Source organism: Pseudorca crassidens, chromosome 2, assembly GCF_039906515.1.
Source record: "Pseudorca crassidens isolate mPseCra1 chromosome 2, mPseCra1.hap1, whole genome shotgun sequence".
NCBI lineage: Eukaryota > Metazoa > Chordata > Mammalia > Artiodactyla > Delphinidae > Pseudorca > Pseudorca crassidens.
Genome location: NC_090297.1, coordinates 122,015,975 through 122,041,180, shown reverse-complemented (window position 1 = coordinate 122,041,180; position 25,206 = coordinate 122,015,975). Strand labels below are relative to the sequence as shown.

General features: G+C 41.1%; 1 long non-coding RNA gene across 2 annotated transcripts; it reads left to right on the top strand.

Annotated features, from left to right (window-relative positions):
- The first annotated feature begins 38 nt into the window (after positions 1-38).
- Positions 39-20,483, top strand: LOC137219632 (uncharacterized). 2 transcript variants are annotated; one of them, XR_010941185.1, is made up of 6 exons: positions 39-181; positions 4,326-4,376; positions 9,742-10,163; positions 15,383-15,454; positions 17,306-17,479; positions 20,406-20,482. It is a non-coding gene; the product is annotated as an uncharacterized lncRNA (long non-coding RNA). The 2 variants fall into 2 exon arrangements; XR_010941187.1 differs by lacking the exon at positions 17,306-17,479 and having other exon boundaries at positions 20,406-20,483.
- The last annotated feature ends 4,723 nt before the right edge of the window (positions 20,484-25,206 follow it).

The following is a 25,206-nucleotide window of genomic DNA, read 5'->3' as shown; positions in this document are numbered from 1 at the left end:
CAGCGGCGGCGAGGCGTCTGCCCTAGCCTCCGCCCCTCCCGGGCCCCGCCGCCGCCGCCTGGGGTCTCTGGGAAAGGTATGAGCCCGACCCTTCTCCCAACCCGCCTGGTTAACCCTTTCCGCGACGACGACCTGCGGCGGGACCAAGGGAAAAGAAAGGAGCCTTCTGCGTTTTAATTGGGTATGCTCCCACCTATTTCAAAAGGGATAAAAAGCTAAAAGGACAGATCAAATAATGGAGGAGATGCCTCAGGTTTGAGAAGCAAAATTAGAACAAGCTTGGAAGGTTAAGATGAAACAAAGAGTTAATGTCATTTACCCATTATCCAGACTAAAAACTTGTGTTGCGAAAATGAGATTTCTTTTTCCCATCCCGTTTGCCAAAATAATATGTCAGCCTCTGGCTTTAAATATTTCCTCTCTTAGAAACCCCCAAACACCATCCTCCTTAAACGGCGACTCTCTGGAGTCCTTCCTAGAGAAAGGTAATTTGAGGAGCTCATCTGAGGGAAGCCCTCCCTCCTAACATCAACGCCCTTTCTAACCGTAGTTTGAAATCCCAAACACTGAGGTTCCTGTGGAGTTAGAGCTGTGGAAACGATAAATGATGCTTAATGTCACGTTGACTTATTAATACCTTTAAGTGAACTGGTTTCTCAGAGATGGGGAATTAGGCACTTGGTTACAAAGGCAGTAGCTGCTGATGACTCAGAACAGCGCCGCCTCTGGAGCCAGATTTCTGCATTGACTTGCAGTTCCCTGAGCAAGTTACTTAATCTCCCTTGCTCAATGTTCTCATCTGTTAAATGGGAATAATAATGGCAGTTACATGCTAAGATTATTATATTAAATGAACTATTGTATTTAAAGTACTTAACGTGGTACCCTGCACAGGTACAAGACCCTATATAAATGATCTATGAGGAAAAGCCCCTAAAGGGCTGAAACTGGAAAGGGAAGCTTCGTTTGGGCACAGGGGAGAGAGGGAGGACTAGACTAGTCACAGCCGCTGCCCCTGTGAACCTGGGACTGGTATAAATGAGCTGATGGGGGTCCTACAGTCTAAAGGAGAAGTTAAGTCTATAGCATTCTCTTTCAAAACTTAGTGTTACCTAAAATTCAGAATTATTTTGAAAAAAAATTACTAAAGAAAATTGAGTATTAGAAAAAACAAATGTTCGCTTCACTTTTTATATATTAAAGGTAACCATCCAAAACCAAACTCCACAGAAGCTCAGACAGGAAACTAAGCTGGGGAATGCAGCTACCTGGTACCCAGAGGCAGGCATTTGGGGGAGGTTAGCTAGAAGGGTGCCTTATCAAATGCCTGTGGGGTGGGTGAGTTTTAGCTGATTCATGTGTCTGCTTCTCCTCCTCCAAGTTTTTCTCCACTAAAAAGATAAGATCTTCAAGGACTTTTGCAGAGCTCTTCACAGCCCAAGACAAGGCCTATTGGAATTTGGAAGTTGATGGACTCATAGCTAAGGGGATATTAGGTAGCTGAGAGGAAGAAGAGGATAAAACACTGCCATGTCCTCCATGAACTTTCCCCAAATCTCTGCCTTTTTTTTTTAATCATTCCTATAACTTTCTTCTACAATATTTTATCATAAGAATTTTCAGACATACAGTTGAAAGATTTTACAGTAAACACTGATATAGCCACCACCTAGATTCTGCTGTTAACATTGTACTATACTTGTTTCATCACACTAGTTGTCTACCTATCCTCTATCACATTTTTATTATTTTTATTATAGCTTGTTTCCCTTTGTTACTCCAAACTGGTTTATACATTTCTTGCTTTGTCTGTCTAGTTTTTTTTTTAATCTTTTCTTTTTTAATTTATTTAATTAATTTATTTATTTTTGGCTGTGTCGGTTCTTTGTTGCTGAGCGGGGCCCACTCTTCGCTTCGGTGCGCGGGCTTCTCACTGTGGTGTCTTCTCTTGCTGCAGAGCACGGGCTCTAGGCACGAGGGCTTCAGTAGTTGTGATTCGCGGGCTCTAGAGCGCAGGCTCTGTAGTTGTGGTGCACGGGCTTAGTTGCTCTGTGGCATGTGGGATCTTCCCCAACCAGGGCTCGAACCCATGTCCCCTGCATTGGCAGGTGGATTCTTAACCACTGTGCCACCAGGGAAGCCCCTGTTTGTCTGTTTTTAACTACTATATCCCTAGCACCTAAAACAATTTCTGAGACACAGTAGGACCTTCATAAATATTTGTTGAATGAATGGACACCATATCTCATTTCTACATTCCCAAGGCCCACAGAGCAAAATAATTGGAAATAGGAAGCGCTCAATACATGTTTGTTGAATGAATGGATGGATGAATGAATGAACAAATATGAAAGAGGTAAGAAAATACCAACAAGTAAACTTCACTTCTACCACTTTGGAAGGAAATGTGGTTTTCCCTAGATTGCATTTATGTGGTTACTATTATTTCTGAATGTTTTGTTTTCCTGGCATTCCAAGTAACTGTCTACCTCTAATCCTAGTACGTGCATCTATTAACTAGTTAAACTAACTCATTAACTGAGCTAACTCATTACACTTATCTGCACCCTGTTTAATAATAATAATATTTGACATGAGTTAATATACATAAAAGTGCTCTGGGGACTTTCCTGGTGGCACAGTGGTTAAGAATCTGCCTGCCAATGCAGGGGACACAGGTTCCATCCCTGGTCTGGGAAGATCCCACATGCCGCGGAGCAGCTAAGCCTGTGCGCCACAGCTACAGAGCCTGAGCTCTAGAGCCTGCAAGCCACAACTACTGAGCCCGCGTGCCACAACCACTTTAAGCCCGCGTGCCTAGAGCCCGTGCTCTGCAACAAGAGAAGCCACTGCACGCCACAACAAAGAGTAGCCCCTGCTCACCACTAGAGAAAGCCCACGCGCAACAACGAAGACCCAACACAGCCAAAAATAAATACATAAATAACTTAAAAAAAAAGTGCTCTGAAAAAAAAACAAAAGCTATCTATATAAAGGCCTAATCCAGCTGCACTCTGCACTCCCTGTTTTCACTTTGCTGTTTTTTCTCTATTCTGTCTCTAGGGCAGGCTCACCTACACATAAGGAAGTTCCCCTTGTCCATTTAAATTATTAAGAGTATTCTCAGCACTGGTGACCTGAGCAAGGACTTTTGCATATTTGCTCTCTAAAAAGCAAGGCAGGCTGTCTGTGCTATTCCCTGTGCTGTGTCATCCTCTCTTGGGAGCCTGGTCACCAAATCCCACAGCTAGGGATGTTCAAATCATGTTTGCGCCTCCTCTAGCAATTACACTGCAGATTCTGGATTAAGTGATTTCCAGATGCCCTCTTTCCCCTCCCACTAAGAAAAAAAAAATCAAACATTTTCAATAAAATCCAGAGCTAGAACAGATTCAAGGGAACACATTTTCTCAGTATCTGTGAGAATGTTTTTAATACAAATTCAGATTTCAGTCTGATCAAGCTCTGGCCTAGTTAACATTTGGGAATGAAGTCAGCATGAGTGTGCAACTATAGCTGTAGCCAAAGAAGGAGAAAAGACCTTGCTGTTGACAGTCCTCTATCTGCCTGCCTTCTCTCCTTAAAGCAGCTATAGTTCTGAACTAGACAAGCAACCTTACATTTTGCATCCAGCTGACAAATGCTACCTCTAGGTGCTTCATGCACCATAGCTAACTCTCTAATTGCTTATCACATTTCCCAACCAGAAAAAAATGTTCTCACACTTCAGTATGTCTTCTGCAGCATGTTAGTTCCCTGTTTTGCCTTTCCAACTACCTCCTGCCTTTTATCAATCAGCAATTGCTTTGACAGGTCAAAAGTACTGTTCTGAAAAGATGACCAGATGATATGAAAGCTACTTCAGCATCTGGCTCTGTGATCTTAATCAATCCTGTTCTCAGATACTGTTCTGTTAAGCAGCAGGATATAGCACAGTCCCAGAAAGAGCAGCTTCAGCAGCCTCTGAAGGCAAATCCATGGGCCCCACCCCAGAGGTAATAAACCTGAAAGTCTGTGGGAGGGGCCAAGCAATTTGTCTTTCATAAACCCTCCACTTGACTCTAGTGCCCACCAAAGTTTGAGAACTACTGATTTAGTGGAACAAAGACAGTGTGAGCTCTAGTCAGAAAAGCAAGCTTTACATCCTTGCTTTGTTACTAACTTTGTAACCTTTGGCAAGTTACTTACTTTCTATAATCCTTGGTTTCTTCAGCTGTTAAATGGTACCTGGCTCATAGGATGGTTGTGAAAATAACGAATCTATATCGGTATGCATATAGTGGTTGTTAAATATCATTTCTCTTTCCCTCCTATTTCTGTCACAGGTCCCTGATTATTGCAAGAGTCATACCATTTAGAGATTAGGAATTCCAAAGGTAAGGACTCCTAATCCCCAAGGACACTTTAAACTAAAAATGAAATATAATGTCCAGAATAGGTAACTACAGGTAGAGCTTGCCTACAGCTAGAGAAGTTGGGGGATAAATAGGGAGTGGCGACCAATGGGTCCAGGATATCTTTCTTAGGGTAATGGAAATGTTCTAAAATTAATTGTCATGATGGTTGCACAACTTTTGCCTAAGAACCATCATTGAATCATTAAGTTGGTGAATTGTATGGTACGTAAATTATTTCTCAAAGCAGTTTCAAAAATTAAGTCTCAACCTGCAGTCTAGGAGGGGTAAGAGATTTTTCAGAATTGGGAACAGAAATGGCAAAGGCACAGAAAAAAGACTTGAGAACTAAAAAGACAATGGTCAGAGGACTTTGTAACCTATAAAACAGTACCCAAATGCAAGTTGTTAATTTTGTTAAATTCAGTATATTGATTTTTGCACATATGCTCGTCCCCTTCCTCAGAAAAATAATAGTCATACAAGGGCCCTTAAATTTTAGCTGGCCCAACTTCAGAAATCCCACATGCCCACAGAAGTCTTCCCAGACTTTGAAAACATTAACATATAGATTTTAGTTCTATAGGGATTTTCTGATTTTCTCTCCCTACCTTATAACAGGATTTTCTAGTGTGATTCTATGAAAATAAGACTTTAAATAAAATAAGGAGTTCAGTTGTCTTGCCCAGCCAGCTCCCAGCATCACTATTTTGTTCACTCTCCTTGTTCTAAGCCATTTAGCTTCATTTTGTTCCCAGGTCTTATCCCAGACCTGCATCTGACCCTTTGCTTCTTTTCCTATCACCAGATTACCACCCTGCCCATCCCACTTTTCTACAATGACTTCCTTCACCTTCCTCAATTAGCTACAAGGTCACTTTCTCTGTAATTAATCTACTTCTACTTCTACCCCTCCCCCCTCCACCCTGGGGCTGATGCTCTGTCTATTACACCATAATGGATGCATCGTGGTTGGTGATGTACAGTGCTGGGGACTAGCGTGACACAAGGGAGACCCCTAGGGTGCAAAATGTAAGGAGGCTCTGACCCTTGGATGGAGGAAGTGCTAGCGTAGGGTGGAACTTAAAAAGAAGTCTTCCTTACGCGTTTGCTCTAGACTCCTTCCTCGCCTCACCCCAGTCCCAGCCCTGGTAATTGTCAACAGGAGAAGCAGAGGACAGTACAGCTAATGGCATCAACCTCAGAGCAGTAGCTACATTTAGTCTGGTGGCGTGGCTTGTATTTAGACTGGTGGCCAAGGATGGCAGGTTTGACTCTCCTCAGGGTAATGGACTGAGGTGCTAATTGGTGTTGGAGGCTAAATGAGATTGCAGATTTAGCAGGTTAGTTTTTGCTCAGAGTTCAAATGGTATGTTGCTGAAAAGTTACTTTGGTATCTGGAAGCAACCTCTCCCCAGATCATTAGGAGAGAAAATTAGTTCAAATCTGCTTCATAATGAAATTACAGCTGTTTCTGGTGGCAAAGAGGCCTAAGGCTTTGAGTGATGGAACCTAGTGTTTCAGAAATATTTTTAGTCACAGACTGAGAAAGCTAAAAAAAGGAGGCGATTCCCCAGGAACACACACACATACACACACAAGTAGAATTTTGAGTATAATTTACTCAGGCCTGACATAGCCCCAGTTTTCATCCTGGTGGCCAGGGGAGGTGGTGGGGGTGAGGACAGCTTCTGAGGAGAGCACCTATTGCCAGCACAATGGAAGTGTTAAATCTCTTTTTAAGGAATATGGGCCATCTCTGCGCGCACAGAGGGCCCCGGGGGGCATGGTGGTTGCCAAGGCAATATCTTCAAAGGCACCCATCCAGATGTCCCCACCCATATTTTAGGATCCTAGGTTTTTATCACCAAGGCCCTGACATTTTCCTACCGGTCCTGCCTTGGCTGACCAGTGTAAACAGCTACTGAGCTCTGAGCCTCTAACAACTAGGTCTTCAGCCTGCTGCTCAAATGTGCCTGCACTTCTACTGCAAAAGATCAGTGTAAGGCCAACTGGCCCGAGGCAGGGGAACACAATCAGATTCACAGGTTGCATCAGACCGAAACTCTCCGGACCACCCAGTTCCAGAAACTGCCCTGGAGACATTCCGGACCACCCAGTTCCGGGAACTGACCTGGGGACTTCGAACCCAGCCCAGCCTTCCCCCCTTTCGAGGCGCGGTACTAACGGTCCCCCAGGATACCTGAAAAGACCACCAAATAAGGAATACCCTGCGCCCTCCCAGATTCACCACACCCCTTTCCCTTCTTCCCCTAAAAAATCTTGCCCAACCCTCGCCCGGGTGCGACTTCTCTGGCCCCTTTCTCTCGGACCAGTGAACCTGGCCCGGGAGCGCTCCCTAATAAAGCTCACTTGAAGCTTTCCTCTGTTTCGCGGTGCCGTCTGTTAAGATCCGACCTTACAATCAGGACCTCTTTGTAAGCTACCAGAGGTTCTCTGACTCTCACACTTAACCATTAACTGCTTGCTAACAATAGCATGTCACAACTTAGCAGCAACCAGCCAACTCCGGCCTTTGTAGACACTGGTCCCCCATATTTTCTGAAAGGCCTGAAACATGGCTCCTGCCACGGCTTTCTCCGCCACCAGGACATTTTCACAGGCCACCACCAGTGAAACCTTTAGCAACTGAGGCACCATCTTGTGCCACATCCCATTCCCCAACCAGGACAGCATCTTCTTCCTCTGCTGGGCAGTAAGTGAGCCATTCCAAATCTCTGTCTGACCACCTATTTTCTTGGACCACTCTTGGTACCAGTGGTGCTAATCTGGGTCCTCTAAGAAGCAGATGCCAAGATGGGATTAAACACATGAAGATTAGGGGTAATGACTGTGAGAGGAAAGAGGGGGCTGGAAAAACTTGGGAGAGACCCCAGACTGCAATACAGACCTGGCTCTGAGTGAAGGAGAGGGAGAAGGAAGATTGGGCAGAAGCACGCTAGACTACTGTGCAGACTAAGAAAGGTTCAGCCAAGCTGCTGGGAGTCCTCAAGTTAAAGTTAACAATAAGAAGAGCCTCATTTCTCCTAGGAATGGACCTGCCTTAGTATTCCAGTGACATGGAGTATTCCAACTGGCTGGCCGTAGCCTGTGGGAAGCACAGTCGGGGAGCAAATGCAGCACAGTAGCTCAGGCTCTTGGTCAGGTCTGTTCCTTGTGGGTGGAGTTCTTTGAGGCATTTCTCCTGGCCACCACATATGGAGAGTGAAGTGTTGAAATCTCTAACTAAAATTGTTGAATTATCTATTTTTCCTTTCAGTTATCTCCCTTTTTGCTACATGTATGTTGGGGCTCTTTTGTTAAGTACATGTAAATTTATGAGTGGTCACATATATATAGATATATATAAAGGATATACCTATCCTTTTCCATTATGAAATGTCCCTATTTATCTCTAGGAATATTCTATGCCCTAAAGCCTGTTTTGTCTGACATTAATAAGCCACTCCAGCTCTCTTATGATCACTGTTTGCATGGTATATCATTTTCCATCTTTTAGTTTTAACTTCTTTGTGTCTGTGAATCTAAAGTGTGTGTCTTGTGAACAGTATATAGTTGGATCTTGCTTCTTTATATAGCCTGACAATCTGTAGTAGATCTAACAGTATAATATAATAAGTCTGCTAGTAACATCTTCTCTCAGTTTTTGCTTGTCTGGTAATATCTTTATTTCAGGTTCTTTTTCAAAGAATGGTTTTACTGGATATAGAATTCTTGGTTAAGAGGATGGTATTTTTTCCCCAGCCCTTTTTTTTTTTTTAACATCTTTATTGGAGTATAATTGCTTTTCAATGGTGTGTTAGTTTCTGCTTTATAACAAAGTGAATCAGTTATACATATACTTATGTCCCCATATCTCTTCCCTCTTGTGTGTCCCTCCCACCCTCCCTATCCCACCCCTCCAGGTGGTCACAAAGCACCGAGCTGATCTCCCTGTGCTATGCGGCTGCTTCCCACTAGCTATCTATTTTACGTTTGATAGTGTACATATGTCCATGCCACTCTCTCACTTCGTCCCAGTTTACCCTTCCTCCTCCCCGTATCCTCAAGTCCGTTCTCTACGTCTTCCCCAGCCCTTTTAATAAGTCATTCCACTGTCTTTCTGGCCTTCAGTATTTCTAGTGAGAAGTTAGAAGTTAGTTAGTTAATTGTTTTCCCCCTATATATGATGAGTCATTTTCTCTCACTGCTTTCAAGATTTTTCTCTTTGTCCCTGGCTTTCAGAAATTTGCCTCTTATGTCTAGGTGTGGTTTTCTTTTAGTTTATCCTATTCAAATTTCATTGAGCTTTTGGATGTGTAAGTTAAAGTTTTTCATTAAATTTGGGACGTTTTCAGCCATTATTTCTTGGAATATTTTTTCTACTCCTTTCTCTCTCCCCATTTTGGGACTCCCATTACATTTAAGTTGGAATGCTTGACTCCAAGGTTTCTAAGACCCTGTTTATTTTTCTTCAATCCTCTTTTTTCTCTGTTCTTGGGAGTGGATAATTTCTATTAGTCTATCCTCAGATTCACTGATTATTTCTTCTGTCATCTCAAATCTGCTGCTGGGACCATCTAGTGAATTTTTCATTTGAGTTATTATACTTTTCAAATCTAGAATTTCCATTTCGTTCCTTTTTATACTGTTTCCTTATTGAGATTTGATTTGTGTTGATTCATTGTTAGCATTTCTAAAATTATTTGAACATATTTATAATAGCTGCTTTGGAGTGTTTCCCTGCTAAAGCTAAAAGCTGGGCCCACTCATAGTTTCTTCTAACTGCTTTTTTCTCTGTATATGGGTAGAACATTTCTGGGTTTTTTTGCGTATCTAGTAGTTTTTGATTAAAAAAAATGGACATTTTAGATAATATATTGTAGCTACTCTGAGTTTCATTTTATATTTTTGAGAGTTGTTGGAGTTTTGGTTTTTTTGTTTAATAACATGCCTAGATTTAAACTGCAGAATCTATCTCCCTGATGTGCAGCCACTGATGCCTCTGCTGTTTTATTTTTGTTTGTTAATTTGTTATGTTTGCTTAAACTGGCTCCCTAGTGATTTCCTCTGTGACTGCATAGCTTACTGGTCAGTCAATGCTTTGGGCAGAGGTTGTACTCAAACATCTTGAGCCAATTAGGCTCCTACCCTCTGCTGACTGATATGTGTGTGGACTGGGGAATGCATTCAAAGTTTCAGCCTGTGCTCAAGTGTCCCTCATCTTTTACGTTTTGCTGGTCTCTCCAAGGTCTCTTGGATCTTCTCTAACCATGTGTAGTGTCTCAGTCAGCCAAGGATGTATGAGGAGCTTATCTCAGCTATTCTATGCGTGTCTCATTTCCAGAATTACCCTGTTAAATTTCTGGCTGCTTCACCACTTGCTCTGAACCTGAACGTCATCTTGAAGCTGGCAGAGCTGCGTGAAGCATTTCCCTTGTGCCCAACTAAGTCCACTGCTTATTGCTGGCAAGGCTGTGGGACTGTGGCCACTACACTGAATGGCGCCTGACTCCTCTTGCAGAAGTGAGATTCTCTTGCAAAACTGAAAACTATCGAGCGAAATAAAACACAGCAACATAAATTTCCAGGCTCTGATATTTTCATTAGTGAGTTATACCAAACATTCAAAGGAGAGTTAATACCAAGATTTCACAGGCTCTACCAGAGAGAAGAAAAACGATGGAACACTAAGCAACTCATTTTATGAGACCAGCAGAACTTTAACACCAAAACCTGACAACATGTTACAAGAATGGAAAATTAAAGGTTAGTCTCTCTTATAAGCGTAATATGTAAAAATCCTGAACGTAAACCACAATTTTAAATCCATCAATACATAAAAAGGACAATCCATCACAAACAAGTTTTGTTTAGTTAAAAAAATGTATTAGTTTAATATTGGAAAAATCTATACCTTCAATATTCTACATCTGGCTCAAAAATGACATGCAACAAACAGGGTAACTTTATTTTTTTTAAATAATTTTTGTTGGAGTATAGTTAATTTACAACATTGTGTTAGTTTCTTCTGTACAGCCAAGTGAATCAGTTATACATATACCTACGTCTACTCTTTTTTAGATTCTTTTCCCATATAAGTCATTACAGAGTATTGAGTAGAGTTCCCTGTGCTATACAGTAAGTTCTTATTAGTTGTTTATTTTATATATAGTAGTTTGTATATGTCAGTCCCAATCTCCCAATTTATCCCTCCCACCCCCTTTCTCCCTTGATAACCATAAGTTAGTTTTCTACATCTGTGACTCTATTTCTGTTTTGTAAATAAGTTCACTTGTACCATTTTTTTAGATTCTACATGTAAGCCATATCATATGATATTTGTCTTTCTCTGTCTGACTTACTTCATTCAGTAAGGGTATCTTTATATATGGATAAATCCTGTGATAAATAAGAAGGTGTAGGGTCCTTCATTACCTATCACTATGAAATGAACTCTTTCTTGAACACCCTACAGCAGTGTTTCCCAAAATATGTGCATTGGAACAGTAGTTCTGGGAGGAACAAAGGTATTGGGAACAAATAAGTTTGGAAAAACCTGTGTAATACCCTCTGTTCCCACTTGTGCAGTAGCATATTAAACACCCTGAGAAATACTGCAGTGAAGAAACTTATTTATGTTTGTTTAAACCAGTGTTTTACCAAAGTTACCAAAGCACAGAATCCTTTTTTTTCCTGTATGCCTATTACTAAGGGGCAGAGCTAGTATTTTGTGGAGCTCACCCTAAGAAATGCTCGTCTATAGTAACCAAGGGTCCATACAGCAAATTATCTCCTACCAGGAACTAAACAGTATTTTGCTAGCTTGGAAGAGGTCCTAAGAGACCTATTTACATTGAGAAAGATATTTATTGACTTCAGCTTTCTATTAGCTCAATATCTCATGTTCAATATTCAGTTATTAATAATTTATTATAATTGTTTTCTCACTTAAGTTATAGATGTTTAGTGTATAAAAATCAAGCAACGCAGAAAAGTTTTATATAGAATGTTAAATTTCTCCTTAATCCCCTCCTTTAGAGATTATCATTATTAGCAGTTTAGTGTTATTATTCAGTATTTAAAACTCATATTTTTTGCAAAGTTTTTTACAATAATTGCTCACTAGGAGAGGATTTGGTCAGTTTTTGCTATCTAATGAAAATGCACACATTAATACCATTAAAACCTCTAAGCTTTCAAATAAATATGAAAATATCAGAGTTTAAAAAAAATATATGCAGAAGATGAACATTAAAAGTTAAATACAAAAGGGAAGATAAAAGAAGGAAAAAACCCTAGGAAAAGAAAGATGATGACTGTGACATCTGATTAACTTGAAGCAAGAAATGGAACACACCAAAGATGGGAAACAAAGGGATAATTTATTTATTTCTGGATACACAAAACACTTACCTTTTGAATGCTCTGACAGTTTCATAAAAAACAGTTTTCACTATGGCTATTACAAATCAAGGCATACTTACACAGGAAAATATTCACAGGCATGAAATTACTGTTTACGCCAACAAGAGAAAATGGATAAAAGACATCAGTAGTTGACAGTTATGGTTGATGGGGAGGAGGTGTCTCTCATTCACAATAATCCAGGATTTGGAATGAAATGAAGGTCAACAGAGGAGGGACTCCAAGTAAGTGTCATCCTGTTGACACCTGAAGCACCACTGTCACCAAGGGAAACAACTAGGCATTCAACTAGTCCCCTTTCCATTGGTGGCGTTTCTAGGGATCCAGTGGGAATTGAAATGACAAGAAAAAGGGTTTTGTAAACAAGGCCATAGTAATTATCATACTGGATCAGTCTTATGGGTCATTTAATTCATGACAACATCTGACAATGGTGTCCAGGGCTATTTTGTGGAAGCATCTCATTTTCCTCTATGCTGACTTCAGACGTTTCAGGTCCAGTTCCAACAATTATTTTCTTTTAACGGCTCAGGCTGAAATGTCAGAGTGTTTATATACTATTCTTCCAACTCTCAGATCAGTTTCATTTCCTCCTGTGGTTCTTTCTCCAGCTTTAATGTATCTTTCCTCCAGTGTGGACACAGAACTGCATACTGTATTCTGAATGTGAACTCTTCTGTTTCCTCTACAATGCCATTCCTAATGACCCCACATTTTTGCTGCTCTTTGAGGCTGAAGAACCAGTCTGGACCAGCATGTTCAATGAACAAGATGATTGTCTCTGACCACCCCCCTTTCCTTGGTTTAGATGATAGTCAATCCTTCTTTAGGTTTGGTGGAAACAGCAAGTCAGGAGTCCTTGCCCACGGTCTGGTATTATCAATAATGAGCTATGTGACCTTGTAAGTTATTTAATTTATTCATGTACTAAATGAAAGGATTGACTTTTAGGTGCCTTAAGTTCCCTCCCAGCTCTGAATTTATGTAATTATGCTATTGTAGCTTATCTGCCATTTTTCTCTACATTCTTACACCTCATAGGAACTTTTAGCACTATATTTCTATCTTGGCATTTCATTTACCGCAGTTGGTTAGTGTCAACTACAGATGTAAATATTTTACCTTAAAATCTCAAATCTTAATGTAACATACACTTCTCCATCAGTGTGTAAGTAACCATCTCCATTGTGCTTTTTAAAACCCCAACCCTTTATTTCCTAGCTGTAAATTACAACCCTAATGGCCATCGTCAAAAAAATCTACAAACAATAAATGCTGGAGAGGGTGGGAGAAAAGAGAACCCTGCTACACTGTTGGTGGGAATGTAAATTGGTACAGCCACTATGGAGAACAGAATGGAGGTTCCTTGAAAAACTAAAAATAGAGCTAGCATATGATCCAGCAATCCCACTCCTGGGCATATATCTGGAGAAAACCATAATTCAAAAAGATACATACACCCCAATGTTCATTGCAGCACTATTTACAATAGCCAGAACATGGAAGCAATCTAAATGTCCATCAACAGAGGAATGGATAAAGAAGATGTGATACATACATGCAATGGAATATTACTCAGGCATAAAAAAGAATGAAATAATGCCTTTTGCAGCGACATGGATGGACATAGAGATTGTCATACTGAGTGAAGTAAGTCACACAGAGAAAGGCAAATATCTGATATCGCTTATATGTGGAATCTAGAAAAAATGGTACAAATGAACTTATTTACAGAACAGAAATAGAGTCACAGATATAAAAAACAATCATGGTTACCAAGGGGAAAAGGGGGGGAAATAAACTGAGAGATTGGGATTGACATATACACATTACTATATATAAAATAGATAACTAATAAGGACCTACTGTATAGCACAGGGAACTCTACTCAATACTCTGTAATGACCTATATGGGAAAAGAATCTAAAAAAGAGTGGATGTAATGTATAACTGTATATGTAATGTATAACTGATTCACTTTGCTGTACAGCAGAAACTAACACAACAGTGTAAATCAACTATACTCCAATAAATTTTTTTTAAAATTCACAACTCTATCCACTCATTCACTTATACATTCTTTCATTTTTTAAAAAATATTAAGTTCCTATTAATGTGCCAGTAAGACAGATATCATTCCTATTCCTACTGCGCTTACAATGTAGAAAGACAGGTACTTGAACACTCCAAGACAATAAAATGTAATCCTAGGGAAAGTACTAGGGAATATTTAGCAGAGACATATAACCAAGTCCCAAAGCAACCTCAGTTTTTTAAAATGACTTCACTATTTGAAACTATGAATGTTTAAATAAATTACATCTGCAGTTCTCCTTTATTTAAGATAAAGTACCTTAAGTAGTAACATTTAGAAATTCTCCTTTCCCTAAAAAAGTAGCTACATTCAGGCACCTCCATATCAATAACACCTTACAACCCAGGGGAGTGTTTTCCAAATGGCTTTATATTTCCGAGTAGCTTCTTTTCTTTTATGTGTTAGTTGATAAACAACCCGGCATTTTCTGCAAGTATTGTGGAAAAGTAGCCTGACATAGGTGAAATGAATCAAATCCAATATACTTTATCCATTGTTTACAGAAATGTTTTGTCTGTATTCCACATGGGATGCCCCACAAATCAGTGTAATGCATTTGCTACAAAGGAACATAATTGGCCAACACACACAATAGTCTTTCGTGTATTTAAGAGCGTAAAGCTTCACTGTTGTTGTTATTGTTGAATATTTTTAATCTTAAATTTAATGGTTTTGACTTTTATTATTTCTCCATTATATACATAATATAGAACTATAGTCATATTAGAAACTCGTAAATGAGTAAAAAAGAAAACAATCACCCTTAAAGTTCTAGTCAGATATAACTCCCATGAACAGTTTAGAGTATAACCTCCTAGATGTTTTTTCCCCTTTCCTTTCTTTCCTTTCTTTAATGGACTTCAACTGCACAAATTTGAAATAATCATAACCCTTACTTTGTAACACATTCTCATCATTGACCCTCTTTATTATTTATTAATAAGCTAATAAACATTTACCACCCTATGCAAGATCTAGAATACTGACAATAAATTACAAGTTATTGTCAATATTCTAGATGTTTTCCTATGTGGTATGTGTGTGTGCATATATATATGTAACTTTTTAAAAAGTGGTCCTTTTCAGCCAAGATCTCATTAGCCAAGTACCCACAGTTAAGAGATTGCACTAAAAAGCAAAGATTGTCCTAACATACATTTACCAATGAACCAATATAGTCACATGATATATTGTGAACTTTCAACGCCATCAATATGCATTTATATCATTTTAAGTACTGAACAGTATTCCATTGCATAAATTTGTTATAATTTGTTTAATGGTCCTCTTTTTTAACATTTAGATATTCTGCTTTTTTAATTAGGTAAGAATGTGAAAACATCCTTAAATATGCTTCTTGAGCCATCTATCTGATTATTTCCTCTTGTTGGATCAAAGGGTATGCACGTTTTTAAGGCCTTTGATGCATCCTACTAAATTGCTTTTAAAATTTAAACTAATTTAGGTTCCTGTGACCTCACTAGAGAAGCAGAAGCTCCTGATGCCAGAAGACCTCAGGCAGCTGGACGTTGGTGGAGTAAGTACAACAGTCAGACCTGAGGTTAGGTAGGGCACTGACAAAGTCTGCTATGCTTTAGGAAGGAATCATATACAGAGCATTTAATCTGTGATATTTTAGCATATTTCTAGGTTATGTGTGCAACAGCACAGTAAAACCCACGATGGAAAAAAAGCCACAGAAACAAAATTTAGTGTGGCCAGAGGTACAAGTTTCTATCAGAAAAGACAAATTATATGATGAAGAATGTGGAAATCATTTTTAAAAATAAAAAGTATAACTGTTCAATCCTATCCAATTTTTATGTATCTGTAACCCTTAGGACAACTTGAAATGCCCAATATGTAAACCTTCAGGTAGATGAAGACCTAGAAAAAATATTTTTGAACTGTTACATGCTTCTATATATACATGTAACAAACACATATTTAAATACTTTTCTAACCTGAATTTGGTAATTTAGGAATATTCCCACCTCATTCCAGTCCTCCTGCTTACCATTTATTTTAGGTTTTAGAAATGGTAAAAAAATTGTAAAATAGTATATATATATATATATATATATATATATATATATACTATTGTATTCAGGAAAAACACATACTCCCTTTTTGGCCAACTGCATCATTGGCGAAGTTCTGCCGCTTTTCATGTGCTTTAAAGGCGAGTCCAATGTATCTCTTGAAAACTGTTTCCTGCAACTCTGCCTTGCTTTCAAATCCTTTTCGTTGCCTTACCTCAATATATTTTTGGACGATAGTTATCATTTATAACTCTGCAGGTTTGTGAATTGCAGTGCCCCTCGGCTCCATTTTTCAACTCACTTTTTTGGGAGCTGGCCGCAAAACAGCAGGATTGCTTCAGGCCCTATTCTGGTTCCGGGGAACAAGCTGAGCCTTTGGTTAATTATTCCTGATTGGAAATTAGAGTGACATGTGCCTGTCCAAACACCTAGAGCTTGTCTCTCATTGGTTCCCCCTCTTCCCGTCCATCCTCGGAAAAATTGCAAACTGTACAAAACAGGAGGTTACAGGTGCTGATTCTCCAAGTGGGGAGCTTGTTAGGAAAGAGGCTGGAGGGGTGAACCCAACTACCAGGATATGAGGAGATGACGTGTCTTTTCCAAACTCTTTCCGATCAAAGGGTGTACTATCTTCTAGGTGTTACAGGCATGTTTTAGCTGTAGGAAGAGTTCCCTGCATGTAAGGAGAACACCAGGGATTTTTCCAAATCAGTGTCTCCCCGAACCCCACACTGGGAAATTTTTAAGCTACGGGTACATGTTTGTTCATTAAGGGCCTTGGGCAGTAGTCAGATTCCGAGCTTTAGATGATTGAAGTCTTCACGGTCAGAAGCGCTCACCATCGACCTCCTTTAGGTTACATTTTATCTGTCATTGATAGATGATGTCGATAAAAATATCTATTCTTTTTCAGATTATTTCCCCTTATAGGTTATTACAAAATATTGAGTGTAGTTCCCTGTGTTATACAGTAGTTCCTTGTTGATGATGTATTTTATACATAGCAGTGTGTATGTGTTAATCCCAAACTCTTAATTTATCCCTCCTCCCGCGTTTCCCCTTTGGTAATAATAAGTTATAAGATCTTATACTCAGAAATGGGGGAGCTGAAAGAGAGGTATCATTTTCAATGGAAAAGCATTCAAAACAAGATTGAAGCTTCAGCCAAGATTATTAGACGTACATCCTTGGAAAGAAATCACTTCATTTCTCTAATATTGACCTGACAAATAAGACAAACCTTTTCACTGAACTTGCTTATAATAAAGTGATGGAAATATCCAAGGGAAGTGTTAGAAACATCTTATTTTACCCGAGCCTTATACACTGCTCTATGTTAATTACAGTTTGGCTCACACATCTGTTCATTGAAGTTACAATGTTCTCAATTTCCGATACTGATCCTCCAGAGTGGGCCCCAACAAGGGTCCCCCTGCCCAGTGTCATTGGAGCCAACAGATCGAGATTGAGTTTGGTTCAGAAGCAAAGGAAACTTTATATTTTGATCAGAGAATGGAGAGGTAAGAGCGAGCGCTCCCCCGCGGGCTGTGGGCCGGGCTGTTGTGTAGGGATCCCGTCAGCGTCAGCAGGTGGGAGGGGGCGGAGCTCTCGAGGGCCGGGTTGGCTGGAGCTCCGGCTCTATGTCGCGGAGTCTGAACGGGGCCCCGCGAGCTGAGGTGTCGGCCCAGCCATTTTGCACTAGGAAATCGGGTCTGCAGTGCCGGGTGTGAGGCCTCTGTCTGCGGAACCCTAGGAGCAAGTGAAATTAGACAAAGCACAAAGGAAAAAAAGGTTAGACTTTATTTTATTGCCCAGATTCTATTTTTATCTCCCAGGAATTTTTAATGGGCTTTGCCAGTGACAAAACCCTCCTCTGCCTTTTGTCCCGTTCCTCATTCTTGGGGCGCTGAGGGTGCAGACCCCTCTTCTGTAAATGCTTCGTGCTAAGTTGGGAGTCCTCATACCCGGTGGGGAGGGGCAGAACTTCTCCCCAGCAGCCTCCAGGTGAGGTTGATTGTCCCTAGGCCTCCTGCCTCACTGCTTGTCCGCCTGAGCGCCAGCATTGGAAGTGTTATAGATTCCAATGACCTTTAAGGGTCCAGGAAAGAGATGCGCAGAGACGCTGTGGAGGCCGGTTTTACCCCGCCCCACATTTGTTCGGCCACCTTAGGCTGACCGTTTCTGCCAGCCTAGATGCTCTGACCAGTAGTCTGCGCTTTCTTCAGTTAGGCCCCTGAGTTAACGTACAAACAGCACCAGGTGTCAGGGCCCTGCCCGCTCAGCTCCCAGACAGTCCAGGCCCGGTGCTGATCCAAGACCATGACAGCCACTGAGTCAACGGCCTTTTGAAGTAGCCAGGAGTCCAGCCGGTCTCACTGGCCGCCGTCACCGCGGTGGCTGTTGGCTTTTCTATGGTGACAGTGTGATATACGTTTCCCCTGCCAAGATTATTAGCTCCCCTCTGGGTGCAGTAAGTCCTGCAAGCAGTAGTCTGCTTTTTTGGGGTACACACTTGTTTTCTGAGAGAAGCTCCAGGTCAAGTGATGTTCACACGAGTCGTCATGGTGCCCTGTTGCCCCCGGTTATCTCTCTGGATGTTGGAGTTGGAGGGCCTCCTCACTCGAGGTTGGTGTGCCCACGGAGCGAACCCTGCAACTTCAGGGCATGGTTGGTGGTTAGGATCACCACGTGGGGTCCTTTTCCCTCAGGAGGGAGGTGGCCTTTTGGGCTGCTGATTTCCAGGAGTTTAGATACCGCCAGTATCTTGGCCAGATGTGGCAGTGGGCCAAGCCCCTTGGTGACCGTAGTTTATCCTACCTGGATGGCATTCTTGCGTTGTTCCATGTCAAGTGGTCCCAGTTTTTGCACGAATTCTCCAATGGCGATTCACCTTTCACCGGGAATGGAAAGGTCAAAGGGTTTAGCTCAATTAGGGAGTTCCAGGGCAAGGGTCTGAATTGACTGCTCTTTCCATTCTTGAAAGGCCACTTCTGGATTCTATTCAAAAGGATCATCATCTTTTCCTTTCAGTGTTTCACATAGAGGCCCAGCTAGTAGACTGTAGTTAGGGATCCAGATGCAGCAAACCCCGGCCTCCCCAGGAACCCCTAAGCTAGTTTTAGAAAGGGGTAAGGCTGCAAATGGCTTCTTCCCTTTCCTGGGATGGGCTTCTCTGACCTTCTGTGAGAATGAAGCCCAGGCAGGTCACCTTAGTCTGTGATATTTGAGCGTTTGTCTTGGACAACTTCTATCCTTTATTGGCTTGGTAGTTCAGAGACCTCCTTAGTAGGGCTGGCGATCAGAATGTCGTCTGCGTATTGAAGGAGGGTTCACTTCTCCAGAGGTAGATCTTTTAGGTCTTTAGCTAAAGTTTCCACAAAGATGGTGGGGGAATTTTTGAACCCTTGTGGTAGGACGGCCCAGCTGGATTCTTTCTGTTGCATGTTGAGTCCTGCCAGTCAAAAGCTAAAGTTTCTTGTGACTCTGGGACTAATGGAATACAGAAGAAGGCATCTTTTAAGTCTAATACAGAATACCAGGTGCTGGTTGATAGTAGAATGACAAGCTTTGTGTAGGAATTAGGAACTACTGGATGTATATCCTTGGTGGCTTCACTGACTGTCCTGACACCCTTTACCAGGTACCCAGCAGCCCACGGGGCTCTCGTGGTCAGGCCCCCCCAGGATATGGAGCTCACCTGGGCTGGCACCCAGCAGCCCACGGGGCTCTCATGGGCAGGCCCCTCCCAGGATATGGAGCTCACCTGGGCAGGTACCCCGGCAGGGCTGGGCACACAGGAACCGTGCACATAGCCCTCATTGCAGAGCACCGCCAGCTCACCTGTCGCTCAGAGCTGACCCAGAGCACCTCAGAGCAGGACTTGAACTAACAAACAGCAGCTCCGACAGGTCTGTGACCCTGGGCTTCACTCTGGGCGGCCTCACTCCACCTGGTCTTCCAGAGGCTTCCACTACAGCCGCAGCACCAGGCCTCTGTCTCTACCCACCACCCCTCCTCTCCCTGACTCCTAGGTTCCTCCCATTAGGAGTGGGTCTTCTTGAAGTTGTCTCCCACTCATGGACCAAATAAAATGATTAGAAAACAAGCCAGAGCTGCAGCCCCTTGTCTATCCTGGCTCTCAAAACCCTACACTTGTTCCTTCGACCTGGCCGGTGCAGCAAGGCCCATTTTCTGCAACTGTGAGCCCCTGAGGGGCGAGGATTGGCTGACCTGGGCAGCCTGACCCGGCCGGCCAGCCCTCCCCAGGTGTGCCTGGGTTGAGGTGTATATAAACACCGCTCCAGGCAGCAAAAGCCCCTGCAGCTGTGTCTGACGCCATTTTCTCTGCCCCGTCAGCAGTGTCGGGGCTGGGCTGGTGGGAGGGAGTAGGGCCAACGGCTCTGTGGGTGGCCCGGTGTGAATGGGGCTCTGCTGGACTTTCTGCAGGAGTTGCCAGTCTGCTACTTGCTAAAGAAGACTATGTGTCACCCGTACCTGCTGTTGGAATTTCTCCCTGGGCAGAGGTGAGGAATGAAAAAAGCAGTGGGGGCCGGGACAGGAGGGGTATCTCAGGCAGGGAAATGGAAAGCTTCCAGAAGTGCGCCCAGGGCCAGGACCATCCTGGTTGGCCTGCAGGCACCAAGTCGGCCTGCGTGCTGTCGCCGGTGTGGCTCCACGGCCCTTCCTCTAGGCTTTCAAGTCCTTGCACACATTCAGGTGTTTTACCTGGGAAGGGTGGGAACAGTTCAGCAGCAGCTGGCCTGGGTTCAGCTCACGTTTACTCACAGACGCCTCAGCACGGTCCGCCAGCTTTGTAATGAGGACGCTCCTTGCGGGTGGGCTGCTGGCTGCATGGGAGAGGATTCCCCACCTCTGACCAACTTCAGAATTGTTTACCACTGGAGCAAGTGCCCTGATAGGGTTTTTCTCTGTATAACTGGTGGGTTCTGTGGTTTTTTTTCTTTTTTTGTTTCAAGGTAAGTTTTTTTATTTTTTATTTTTTTTTTTGCGGTACGCAGGCCTCTCACTGTTGTGGCCTCTCCCGTTGCGGAGCACAGGCTCCGGACGCGCAGGCTCAGCGGCCATGGCTCACGGGCCCAGCCACTCCGCAGCATGTGGGATCTTCCCGGACCGGGGCACGAACCCGTGTCCCCTGCGTCGGCAGGCGGACTCTCAAACACTGCGCCACCAGGGAAGCCCTCAAGGTAGGATTTATTCCTTTTTTTTGTATTTGTAGATATAAGCATAGAAATAATTCATTCATATAAATACGTCTATGGGAAGGGAAGAACTTTTTCTTTCTTTTAAAAAAAATTTTTTATATTATTTATTTTTTATACAGCAGTTTCTTATTAGTTATCTTTTATACATATTAATGTATATATGTTAATCCCAGGCTCCCAGTTCATCCCACCCCCCCCCCCCAGCCACTTTCCCCCCTTGGTGTCCATACGTTTTTTCTCTACATCTGTGTCTCTATTTCTGCCCTGCAAACCTGTTCATCTGCACCATTTTTCTAGGTTCCACACACATGCGTTAATATGTGATATTTGTTTTTCTCTTTCTGAATTACTTCACTCTGTATGACAGTCTCCAGATCCATACACGTCTCTACAAATGACCCAATTTTGCTCCTTTTTATGGCTGAGTAATATTCTATTGTATATATGTACCACAACTTCTTTATCCATTCGTCTGTCGATGGGCATTTAGGTTACTTCCGTGACCTGGCTACTGTGAATAGTGCTGCAATGAATATTGTGGTGAATGTGTCTTTTTGAATTATGGTGTTCTCTGGGTATATGCGGGATTGCTGGGTCATATGGTAATTCTATTTTTAGTTTTTTAAGGAACCTCCATACTGTTCTCCATAGTGAATGTATCACTTTACATTCCCAACAACAGTGCAAGAGGGTTCCCTTTTCTCCACACCCTCTCCAGCATTTGTTGTTTGTAGATTTTCTGGTGATGCCCATTCTAACTGGTGTGAGGTGATACCTCATTGTAGTTTTGATTTGCATTTCTCTAATAATTAATGATGTTGAGCAGCTTTTCATGTGCTTCTTGGCCATCTGTATGTCTTCTTTGGAGAAATGTCTATTAAGGTCTTCTGCCCATTTTTGGATTGGATTTTTATTTTTTTAATACTGAGCTGCATGAGCTGTTTATATATTTTGGAGATTAATCCTTTGTCCATTGATTCATTTGCAAATATTTTCTCCCATTCTGAGGGTTGCCTTTTCATCTTATCTTTTCCTTTGCTGTGCAAAAGCTTTTAAGTTTCATTAGGTCCCATTTGTTTATTTTTGTTTTTATTTCCATTACTCTAGGAGGTGGATCAAAAAATATCTTGCTGTGATTTATGTCAAAGAGTGTTCTTCCTATGTTTTCCTCTAAGAGTTTTTTAGTGCCCCATCTTAAATTTAGGTCTCGAATCCATTTTGAGTTTATTTTTGTGTATGGTGTTAGGAAGTGTTCTAATTTCATTCTTTTACATGTAGCTGTCCAGTTTTCCCAGCACCACTTATTGAAGAGACTGTCTTTTCTCCATTGTATATCCTTGCCTCTTTTATCGTAGATTAGCTGACCATAAGTACATGGGTTTATCTCTGGGATTTCTATCTTGTTCCATTGATCTATATTTCTGTTTTTGTGCCAGTACCATATTGTCTTGATTACTGTAGCTTTGTAGTATACTCTGAAGTCAGGGAGTCTGATTCCTCCAGCTCTGCTTTTTTCCCCCAAGACTGCTTTGGTTATTTGGGGTCTTTTGTGTCTCCATACAAATTTTAAGATTTTTTGTTCTAGTTCTGTAAAAAATGCCATTGGTAATTTGACAGGGATTGCATTGAATCTGTAGCTCGCTTTGGGTAGTATAGTCATTTTCACAATATTGATTCTTCCAATCCAAGAACATGGTATATCTCTCCATCTGTTTGTACCATCTTTAATTTCTTTCATCAGTGTCGTATAGTTTTCTGCATACAGGTCTTTTGTCTCCCTAGGTAGGTTTATTCCAAGGTATTTTATTCTTTTTGTTGCAGTGGTAAATGGGAGTGTTTCCTTAATTTCTCTTTCAGATTTTTCATCATTAGTTTATAAGAATACAATAGATTTCGGTGCATTAATTTTGTATCCTGCAACTTTACCAAATTCATTGATTAGCTCTAGTAGTTTTCTGGTAGCATCTTTAGGATTCTCTATGTATAGTATCATGTCATCTGCAAACAGTGACAGTTTTACTTCTTCTTTTCCAATTTGTATTTCTTTTTCTTCTCTGATTGCCACGGCTAGGACTTCCAAAACTATCTTGAATAATAGAGGTGAGAGTGGACATTCTTGTCTTGTTCCTAATCTTAGAGGAAATGCTTTCAGTTTTTCATCATTGAGAATAATGTTGACTGTGGGTTTGTCGTATATGGCCTTTATTATGTTGAGGTAGGTTCCCTCTATGCCCACTTTCTGAAGAGTTTTTATCATAAATGGGTGTTGAATTTTGTCAAAAGCTTTTTCTGCGTCTATTGAGATGATCTTCTTGTTTTTCTTCTTCAATTTTTTAATTTGGTGTATCACACTGAATGATTTGCATATATTGAAGAATCCTTGCATCCCTGGGATAAATCCCACTTGATCATGGTGTATGATCCTTTTAATGTGTTGTTGGATTCTGTTTGCTAGTATTTTGTTGAGGATTTTTGCATCTATATTCATGAGTGATATGGTCCGTAATTTTCTTTTTTTGTAGTATCTTTGTCTGGTTTTGGTATCAGGGTGATGGTGGCCTCACAGAATGAGTTTGGGAGTGTTCCTTCCTCTGCACTTGTTTGGAAGAGTTTGAGAAGGATGGGTGTTAGCTCTTCTCTAAATGTTTGATAGAATTCACCTGTGAAGCCATCTGGTCCAGGACTTTTGTTTGTTGGAATATTTTTAATCACAGTTTCCATTTCATTACTTGTGATTGGTCTGTTCATATTTTCTATTTCTTCCTGGTTGAGTCTTGGAAGGTTATACCTTTCTAGGAATTTGTCCATTTCTTCCAGGTTGTCCATTTGATTGGCATAGAGTTGCTTGTAGTAGTTTCTTAGGATGCTTTGTATTTCTGTGTTGTCTGTTGTAACGTCTCCTTTTTCATTTTTAACTTTATTGATTTGAGTCCTCTCCCTCTTTTTCTTGATGAGTCTGGCTAATGGTTTATCAATTTTGTTTATCTTCTCAAAGAAGTAGCTTTTAGTTTTATTGACCTTTGCTATTGTTTTCTTTGTTTCTATTTCATTTATTTCTGCTCTGATTTTTATGATTTCTTTCCTTCTCCTAACTTTGGGGGTTTTTTTCTTCTTTTTTCTCTAGTTCCTTTAGGTGTAAGGTTAGACTGTTTATTTGAGATTTTTGTTGTTTCTTGAGGTAGGCTTGTAGAGCTATAAACTTCCCTCTTAGAACTGCATTTGCTGCATCCCATAGGTTTTGGATTGTCATGTTTTCATTGTCATTTGTCTCTAGGTATTTTTTGATTTCCTCTTTGATTTCTTCAGTGATCTCTTGGTTATTTAGTAACCTATTGTTTAGCCTCCATGTGTTTGTGTTTTTTACTTTTTTTCCCTGTAATTAATTTCTAATATCATAGCGTTGTTTTCAGAAAAGATGCTTTATATGTTTTCAATTTTCTTAAATTTACTGAGGCTTCATTTGTGAGCCAAGATGTGATCTATACTGGAGAATGTTCTGTGCACACGTGAGAAGAAATGTAATCTGCTATTTTTGGATGGAATGTCCTATAAATATCAATTAACTCTATCTGGTCTGTTGTGTCTTTTAAAGCTTCTGTTTCCTTATTTCATTTTGGATGATCCGTCCATTGGTGTAAGTGAGGTGTTAAATTCCCCCTCTATTATTGTGTTACTGACTATTTCTTCTTTTATAGCTGTTAACAGTTGCCTTATGTATTGAGGTGCTCCTATGTTGGGTGCATATATATTTATAATTGTTATATCTTCTTGGATTGATCCCTTGATCATTATGTAGTGTCCTTCCTTGTATATTGTAACATTCTTTATTTTTAAGTATTTTATCTGATATGGGTATTGCTACACCAGCTTTCTTTTGATTTCAATTTGCATGGAATATCTTTTTCCATCCCCTCACTTTCAGTCTGTATGTGTCCCTACGTCTGAAGTAGGTTTCTTGTAGACAGCATATATATGGGTCTTGTTTTTGTATCCATTCAGCAAGCCTGTGTCTTTTGTTTGGAGTA